Here is a 9,712-nt window from a genome sequence, read left to right on the forward strand (position 1 = left end):
TTCAAGTTTCGGAGTATTTATTAATTATAAAATATTTTAAATATAGAAAATTAAGTTTCACATTATTTTAAGTTCTCTGAATTTTAAAGCACAGTGTAGAATCAAAATCAAGTCATTTAGATGTTTATTTTTTCCAAATTAATTTTCTTTGTGGTTTAGAGTTTTGTGCAAATTAGGTGTGTTCTTAATGACTTAAATCATGAAACATTTTCCCAAGGTTTCTTTGGCCATAATAAACCTTCCAAAATTTTCTTAGAATTTTTTAAGCATTATACTTATTATTATGATTAATTTATGTAAATAATAAACATAAACTTGAAAATTATGGATCTTTGTCTAGAGATCACCTCTGACTTTGGAGAAATCAGAGAATATTCCCTAAGATAGAGGCAACAACATGCCAAAAGTTCAAGCCATGGTGAAATGTCTACATGCATGGAGAATCAAAAGACTTAAAATAGTTTTTAATTAATTAAAAATAAAATATGCATCACATAAACTTAAAAATATTTTCATGTTATTTTCATCTGTTCACTGAGCAAGTGAGTATTTTTATTTTATTTTTGTGATTTTTCTACACTAAGATATGTATTTTTGAAGTTAGGGATCATTTTCTGATTTATTTAAGGGATCATTTTCTTTAGGGATCATTTTCTGATTTATTTAATTCCCTATTTATCTATTTAAATATGCGGCGCTGACTAGATCCTAGGCAGCTCTGAATGGTGATGTGGCACGCTCCCATTCGTTGTGTTTTCCACCTTAGCATGCCACGTGGCCCACGGTTCACCCACCAAGAGTTCATCCGACTAGATCTAGACCATTAATGAGATAAACACGCGATCGGACGGCTCCCTGTCATCGTTCCCAAATAAGCTAAATTGTGACTATTAACACTAAAACTCTAAGATCTTACTCATTTCTCCACCAAATGACCTCGGGTTTGATCCTATGGACTCTTCTAAGTGTGACGAACACATCCATCTATACAGTAAACATTATCCATATGGTAAACATTCCATGAAACTAACCCTAATCAAATGAAGAATCAAAATAGGCTCGGAAAGAGGGGGAGTTCAATACCTTTGCTCTGAGAAGGGAAGCTGCGATCAGAGGAACTCGAACATGGAACATTTGTGGAGGTCTAAATTGGCTAAGGATTGAGCCTCTGGTTGTGGTGAAAGTTCTAGACCCGAATTCGATCAAGGTCGGATTTGGGTGTTTGTCTTGAGCTATCCTAGAGGCTCTGTATGAGAGGGATTCGATAAAGATTTGTCTTAGATCAGTGTGGTGATGGTGTGGGTGAGTTTAATTTGGATTTGGTGCACTATTGAGGTGTGCGGGAGAATGTCCTATCTCTGGCAAAGATTTGAGCTCCAAAATTGAACTTCGACAAGGGGAATTAGGGCAATGGAGTGGTATTAGGGCAATGGAGTGGTTGATGGAGTGGTTGGATTGCACTGTGGAGGTCTCAAGGAAGCTCAGGGAGTAATTTGAAAGGCTATCCTTAAGAAATTTTTAGTACACCTTCATGGCCATGGAGGTGAAGCTTTTATAAAAATGGCTTAGGGTGGCTCTGTGGGCCAATGTATGGGTGCAAAGTGTTGCCTATGTGAAGGGCAGAGAGGCTCTAAACTTTAAATGAGATAAGGTGGCCTCTAAGTTTGAATTGGGTTTGGATTTCTTGAGGTTGGCTCGCAATTTTGGCTCCTCAGGTGACTAGGTCGGCCGGCAAGGCTAGAGGAGGTGGCCAAGAAGTCAGGTGAGCCAGGGAAATCTGTCACATCAATTTATTTGGGCAGGTGTCTACTGTTGGCAAAAATCCCTTAAGCTTAAGAAATTTTGGAAATAAATCCCTTGATTTGGGGATTCTTTGGTCCATGGCTCATTTGGGTGGTTCCATGGGGTTTAGCCTAGTCAATAAGGTTGAAAATTTGCTTGTGGAGGCTTTGCCTTGACCAATTTGGCTAGATTGGGTCAACTTTTGGTGAAGGGGTCCATGTAGGTCAATTTGGCTTAAACTGGTTTTGGGTTAGTCTAGCCATGACTTTGAGCCCAATTAATTGATCAACATTGTCTATATGATTGTAATGAGCATTTTTGGTGAAGGATTGAAGTAATTTTAATTTTGAGTTCAAGCTCAATTTGAAGGATATTGAGATTTTGGTCAATTTGGGCATGTTGGACTAGACTTGGGGCATGTGGTCAATTTGGGCATGTTGGACTAGACTTGGGCATATGTTGAGCTAGGCTTGGAATTTGGCTCAAGTGAATGGTCCAAATGATAAAAGAAAATGTTATGAAGATTTTTCATGGAGGATTGGAGTGGAAATTTTGGGGCTAAGGCAATCAATTTGGTGGAATTTTGAGACATGGCAAATTTAGGGCAAAATTGTGGACTTTTGGGCAAAATTGGCGATTTTTGGATTTGGGTTGAAATTAAATGAAATTGAGGTTTCATCAAGGAAAATTGAAGCCCAAGTTTGATTTTTTTGATGTGTAGGGTCAATTTTGATGTGTAGGATTGTTATAAAGAGTTTAGGAGTCAAATTGAGACCAATGGAGTAGGTCATGGGGTTCAATTTGGTGGAACCAAGTCATAGGGCCAAAATTGGGGGTTTGACTTAGATCAAAATTGGGTTCAAATCATGGGTTAATTGAGCTTGGATTTGATTTAGATTGGTCATATAGAAGGTGAATTTGAATTTAGGATTAAAATTGGGGTAAATTGGGACCAAATTGATGGACATTTGAAGTAAATTTGGGGAAATTAGGCCTTTAAAGGCAATTTGAGGGTTTTGGTCAAATTGGTCAAATTGGGTCATGTGGTAGTTGAGAAAAATAAAATTGGGAATATTTGGAAGGTTTTGGGAATTTTTGAGATTTTTTGGAATTTTTGAAATTTTGGGCTAAGGGGGGCATTTTGGTAATTTGGGGGCATTTTGGTTTGAGGGCATTTTGGTAATTTGGCAATTTTTTTGTGATTTTGGGTAATTTGGAAGTTCTCAAAAGGTTAAAAATGATTTTTGAACAAATTTGGGTATTTTGGGTAAATTTGGGAATTTTGGCCAAATTTATATTTTGGTAATTTGGGGGTGTTTAGAGGCAAAAGGCTAAGATGGGTATTTTTGATTGAATTGGGTAACTAATCGCCCTAAATGAGCTTATCGACCAATAGAAACCCCATTTGGGTCCTCTATGTATTGGCCTTAGTAAACCCCCACCTAGGGCCAGAAACCCCAACCTAGGGTCAGTGCGTTTAGGGGACCATCTACATGAGTCTCCCAAATGATTAAGGGATCAAATTCAAGATATTTTGGGTTTGTATTTATGAGTGATTGTGAGTGAGGTGAGTACCTTAGCTCCTGACCAACACCTAGGGTCAACCCTAAGGTCAAATTGTCATATGGGAAGTCTCCTTGGGCTCTTCCATAATGACCTCACCTACTAAGTGCTAGAGGTTAGGACCACTATGTGGAACTTCAAGTTGAGTAAAGAGGATTTTGGAATTTCTAATGGTGAGGGTTTCTTTTTTATTTCTCTAAGAATAGTCAACATAAAAGTCCTATGGCTAGACCCTAGGCTACTAAAGAGGAAAAACTAGACCTTAACCAAAAGTAAAAGTAAGATCATTAAGTGAATCAGAAGTTAAGGACTGATTCTAAAATGAGAATTGAAAGTTAAGGATCAATCTCAAGAGATAGTCGGAAGTTAAGGACCAACCTCAAAATAAAAGGAACCAGAAGTTAAGGAATGATTCTAAAATGAGAATTGAAAGTTAAGGATCAATCTCAAGAGAGAGTCAGAAGTTACAGACCAACCTTGAAAGAAGTGAATCAGAAGTAAAGGAATGATTCTAAAATGAGAATTGAAAGTTAAGGATCAATCTCAAGAGATAGTCGAAAGCTAAAGAATGACCTCAAGGAAAAAGGGATCAGAAGTCAAGGATTGATTCCAAAATTATAATTGAAAGTTAAGGATCAATCTCAAGAGAGAGTCAGAAGTTAAGAACCGCCCTTGAAAGGAAAGGAATCAGAAGTTAAGGACTGGTTCCAAAATGAGAATTGAAAGTAAAGGTTCAATCTCAAAAGAGAGTCAAAAGTTAAGGACCCACCTCGACTCGAAAGAAGTAAATCAAAAGTTAGGGACTGATTCTAAAATGAGAATTGAAATTTAATGATCAATCTCAAAAGAGAGTCTGAAGTTAAGAGCCGACCTCAAAAGAAGTGAATCAAAAGTTAGGGATTGATTCTAAAATGGGAATTGGTGGTATTGAATCCAAAGATGTGTGTCGTGTGAAAAGGTTGACACTGTTGAAGAACATTTGTGAAACTTTTGTGAGCTTTTGTGCAGAACGTGAAACTCTGCGGGGATGTTAAGAGAATTAGTGCAGACTAAGATAGTTGTGTTGCACCAGCAAAAAGTAAGAGACCTTGAAATCAAGAGTATCAACTCAACAGATTTATTTTCTTTTCTTGATGTTTTTATCATGTTTAATTTTCAAAATATGTTTTCAAAAATTTAGTTTTAATTGATTGATTTTTCAAAAGAGATTTGTTGTTTTATTTGCTTGTTTGTTATTTTTATTTAAATTTTATTATCGTCAATTTTTTTTGTTTCATTATTTTGTTCTTTGTTCTTTATAATCTCGAACCAACTCATGGTCCGTAGCTTTGATCCTTCGCACAAAAAGGCAATCGAAAAAAAGATAAATTTCTGAAAGAAACTTTATTAATTTATTCCAATAAATGTTAAAGATTGAATGTAGGCCAAAACCTCAAAAAGTACAATATGATAACTACATCAAAATACATCCACAAATGTTCCATGCCAAGTATATATCATAAGCTGAGCATGTCTAATACATATCATATCTACTGTAATGTAGTGCAGTAAAACAGAAATGAACCCTCTGAATGTTTGTTCCTGGTGTAACAAGCTCCTAATCGAGCAGACTTTCTAAGCTATGCTCCAGGACAGGAGTTCCCTTTGCATGTACTTAGAGGTATAAGCCTCTCATATGGAAGTAGTTCCTCCAATTCTAGATCTGTTTGAAATCCATATGGCATTTTACTAGTGTCCATTCATCAAAAGGTCAAGGACACCCTACGGTGTCACACCCCTGGAATACAGTGTTTGGTGATGTCTGCCCAATTTCCTTTAAAGACTAGCACTGAAATAATAGGCAGCAAAATTTCCACAGATCCTCTGAATTCACCAGGGCCAATGACATCTATTTATTTTCCAAATAGGATGTTGTTTTTTCTCATGAATGAGACCGTGCATAATGGTCTCACAAAGTCATGATGATCAATGTACGGAGGTATGCAGTCTCCTTCATCGTATATGTTGATGATACAACTGTTAGGAATGCAGTTAGCTGGCAATATACTCCATCTGACCATTCTTTTAATCATCCATTTTATCATTGGAGGTAGTGGATCCACCTGATTGTGTCTGAGAATCCCAGGAGGATTTCCTTGTCTATCGTTGGTAAAGTTCTAACAGCAGCCGCATTGGATAACAATCCTCCCCTTTCCTCGCATCCACTTTCTTGGCTTAGAATAAGTTCTTTCCATAAGCAAGCCTGCTAAGCAAGCCTGCTCAACCTCTATCCAAGCCTGCTCAACCTCTATCTCTCAGGTCAAAAATTCAGTCGAGAATGTTTCGTTCATCACCTTTTGAGAAGACCTTGATGTATAATTCCAATCTGTATAATATGTTGATGAACCTGCCTTGCACTTCTTCATAGAATTCAAAGTTTCTTTTGTTCACTTTGCTCATCTTATAGTACTCTGTGGTACTGAGAATCAGCGGTTGTCGAGGATATTTCCTCATTTCAACGTTGGCACGAACCCAAGCTGGTGTTGATTCTGACGCTAACGGAATGTGCGACTCAGCATCCAAAGGGACATATGGCTCTGGACTCCACGAGACATATTGATCTATTCCCGACGGGACGTACGAATCCTCCATCAAGAAATCGGCAGTTTGAGACCCATCATCGGTAGATGTGTGCTCCTATAAGGTGTTGTGTGTTGTAGGTGTAGGACATTACAGTTCGGGCATTCCACGAATGCCTCTGTAGTTGATGCTCGTGCAGGTATTTCGGCGTTGCAGGTCGGGCAACCTGTGCAAAGAACATCTGAAGCTGGTGGTATTTCTGACTCCGTAACAAACCCGGACTCCTCATATGTAGCAGGCAAGCTGGAATAGGTTTCTCTCATGCCTAGATCATAAATGTTCCCTTCAAGAATAGGGGTAACTAAATTCTCTGCCTCTTCCTGACTTCTTCTTTCTTCTTGTAAGAAAGCCCTCTGCTTTTGGCAGTTAGCATTTTTGCGCTGAGTTCTTAGTAGCGGAGCATCTGGTAGTCTCTCATTAACGACAACGAATAGGCCCCCAGTCAGCGTAGCTATCATGGACGGTAGTCGGCTAGGCCCCTTCATCAGGTCTTGTTGTACCATCACATTCTTTCCCTTCAGTGATGAATTGTCTTTGGTGGTTAACCTTAGCAGTGAGGGCAGCCCTTCCTTTTCCTGTCGAAATTAGAGGCCCCTCATCATCCATGTCAACTTGACTAAATTCCATGTCAAAGTCTATGGTGCCGCCCTGTGGTGCCACTTCCTTGTTGAGTGTGAGGTTCAAGCCATCTTTAAAGGCGAAGATCAGCCTTTGGCCTGACATATCTCTGCAGACAACAGGAAAAATGTCAGTGAGCTGAAATTTAGTGTGAAAAAGAACAAAACAAAATATTTATTAAAGGAATTTTTAAAAGAACAAAACAAAATAATTATTAAAGGAATTTTTAGTTTAATTTGGTGAAGAAGTCATTTATTTGTGTATGCATTTTATTTGTTGAAGAAGTCATTTATTTGTGTATGCATTTTGTTTACTTTAGTAGGATATTAAGTTTGAAAAGAGATAATTTAAGTGTGTAATTTTTAAAAATTTTCATTATGTTGAGGTTAATCTTATTACAAAAATTTTGGACCCGGTCATAGACATTTGGCCACATAGATAACCCAAAACAATCAAAAATTCAAAATTTCAAATTAAGCGATGGCAAGCAATGTCAAGATGTGTAGTATGTCTTCAGGTATCGTCCATTGATTGGTAGTATGGGTCTTTCACCCCAGAAATCTACTAACTGGTAGGCCCCTCCTGCATAGACCTTTTCAACAACAAATGGTCCCTCCCAAGTTGGCTTGAATTTTCCACCTATTATGCGGCGTGCAAGAATAGGTCTTTTGAGCACGAGTATGAGGTCACCAACTTTGAATGTCCTTGGGCGGACCAATTTGTCATGAGCTTGTACCATCTTTGCTTGGTAAATTTCCAAGTGTTGCTATGTTTTAAGTCATTTTCCCTCAAAACTCTCTAGCTCTTCAAGTCTGAGTTTGCACTATCTTCTATTGTAAGTTGGTCAACAATAGTGACTCTGAGCGACAACGTCTGAAATTCTAACGGTAGCATAGCCTCGGACCCATACATGAGCATGTAGGGTGTACACTGAGTGGGAGTCTTCAACGTCATCTGGTAGGCCCACAAGGTTTTTAACAGTTTGTTGTGCCAATCCCTTTTGTTTTCGTTTAGTGTTTTCTTTAAAATTTGTACCGGTGTCTTGTTGAAGGCATCACTCAGGCCATTTGCTTTGGGATAGTAAATTGTAGAGTATCTCCAATCTATCCCGTGTCTTTTGATGAAATTGTTAATTTTTGTGCTTTTAAAATTTGTCCCATTGTTGGAAATTATTCTTCGTGGCACTCTGAAATGGTAGACGGTTTGGCTTTTGAAGAATTGAAAGACGTGTTGTGTCATAACCTCTCGTAACGGTACTATCTCTACCCATTTGGAGAAATAATCTGTAGCGACAAGTATAAACATGTGTTCTTTGGAAGATGGAGGGACTATTAGACACTATCAGACTTATTATGTTCATGCCCCAACACTCGAATGGTCATGAGGCAACGGTTGGGTGTAACACATTTGGAGGTTGGTGTAAGACCACCCCATGCACCTGGCACTGGTGACATCTTCTGGCTTTATCCATGCAGTCGGACATCATTGCTGGCCAATAATATTCAAGCCTTTTGATTTTCATTTTCATCTTTGGCCCTAATTAGCGAGCACCACATAATCCAGCATGTACTTCTTTAACAATATTCTGTGCTTCGGCTTTGCTCAAACATCGTAGCCACATCTGGCCGAACGATCTCCTGTAGAGGACGTCACCTACTAGAGCGTAAGACATAGCCCTTTTTGTAATGTGATGTGCCTCAGACTTCTCCTCTGGCAGCTTTCCAGTATGAAAATATTTTATTAATGGCTTGCGCCAATCTTTGTTGTTATCTTGTTCTTCTTCTTTCCCGAGCTTGTGTAGGTCGATCCGAAACAAAACTTGTCTTACTTATATTGACATATTAATGGAATCCTCTGGGGGACACGCCAGCTCCTTAGTGAGTTTTGCTATAGCGTCGGCATGATCATTATCTCCTATAAGAATCCGGTAGAAAGTTACATTGGGAATCTTCTCCAGTAGCTTCATTGCGTATCGGTGATATTCTACTAGTCTTGATTTCAAAATTTTGTATATTTCAAAATTTTGTATTGATTGTTCGGTGACTTGTTGGATGATGAGCTAAGAGTCACCATAGATGGAAATGTTTGTTATATCCATTGAGATTTTCAATTCTAATCTGGTGATTAAAGCTTCATATTCTGCTTCATTGTTGGTGTGCAGCTCTATCAGATGGTATGAGAACCTCAACATACCCTTATCTGACATGATAAACATCAAACCGATCCCTGCTTTGCATGGTATAACTGTGCCTGATCCTTTGTCTTTTTTGGCTGACGAAGCGTCGTAGAAGTACATTTACCAGCATTGCGCGTTGGAGAATTCAATTTGTAGTATTTGCTCAAATGGTAGTTCGTCGTTGAGAGGGGACCCAGCTGGGAGTGGGTGTGCAGCGAGAAAGTCTGCTAGAATCTGTCCCTTAATAGCATGGAGGGGAACAAAAGTTATATCAATTTGCAATAAGACCATTGACCATCTTGCTATACGTCCAGAGAGTGTGGTCGGGTCATCAAATATTGCAACGGGTTAACTTTCGAGATTAGGGTAATCTTATGAGAAAGCATGTAATGTCTAAGTTTTTTGGAGGTAAAAATTAACGCTAGACAATGCTTCTCGATAGGTGGATACCTTATCTCTGTCGGTATTAGACGGCGACTCAAATATTACAGTGCATTTTCTTTACCCTCATCTTTAACTTGGGCTAAGAGCGCTCTAAGAGAGTAGTCTAAGGCCGCGGTATAAAGTATCAACGGTTTCCCTGGCATAGGGGCTACCAAAACAGGAGGTGTTATTAAATATTGCTTAACATCTCTTAACATCTTCAAATGCCCGCTGGCATTTCTCTTCCCAAATGAATTTGGCATCCTTTTTAATTAATGCTGAGAAGGGCAGACACCTACTTGAGAGATTAAAAGCGTATCAGATATGCCAACTTTCCTTGGAAAGAACATAGTTGTTTCAAGTTTTTGGGAGGAGGCATTTCTAAAATAGCTTTGACCTTATATGGGTCGTTCTTGATTCTCCGATGACAGACAACAAATCCTATAAATCTTTTCGGAGGTAACGTCAAAAGCGCACTTTAAGGGATTCATTTTTCGAAGGTAACGTCAAAAGCGCACTTTAAGGGATTCA

Source organism: Phalaenopsis equestris, unplaced genomic scaffold (assembly GCF_001263595.1).
Source record: "Phalaenopsis equestris unplaced genomic scaffold, ASM126359v1 Scaffold229606, whole genome shotgun sequence".
Classification (NCBI taxonomy): Eukaryota; Viridiplantae; Streptophyta; class Magnoliopsida; order Asparagales; family Orchidaceae; genus Phalaenopsis; species Phalaenopsis equestris.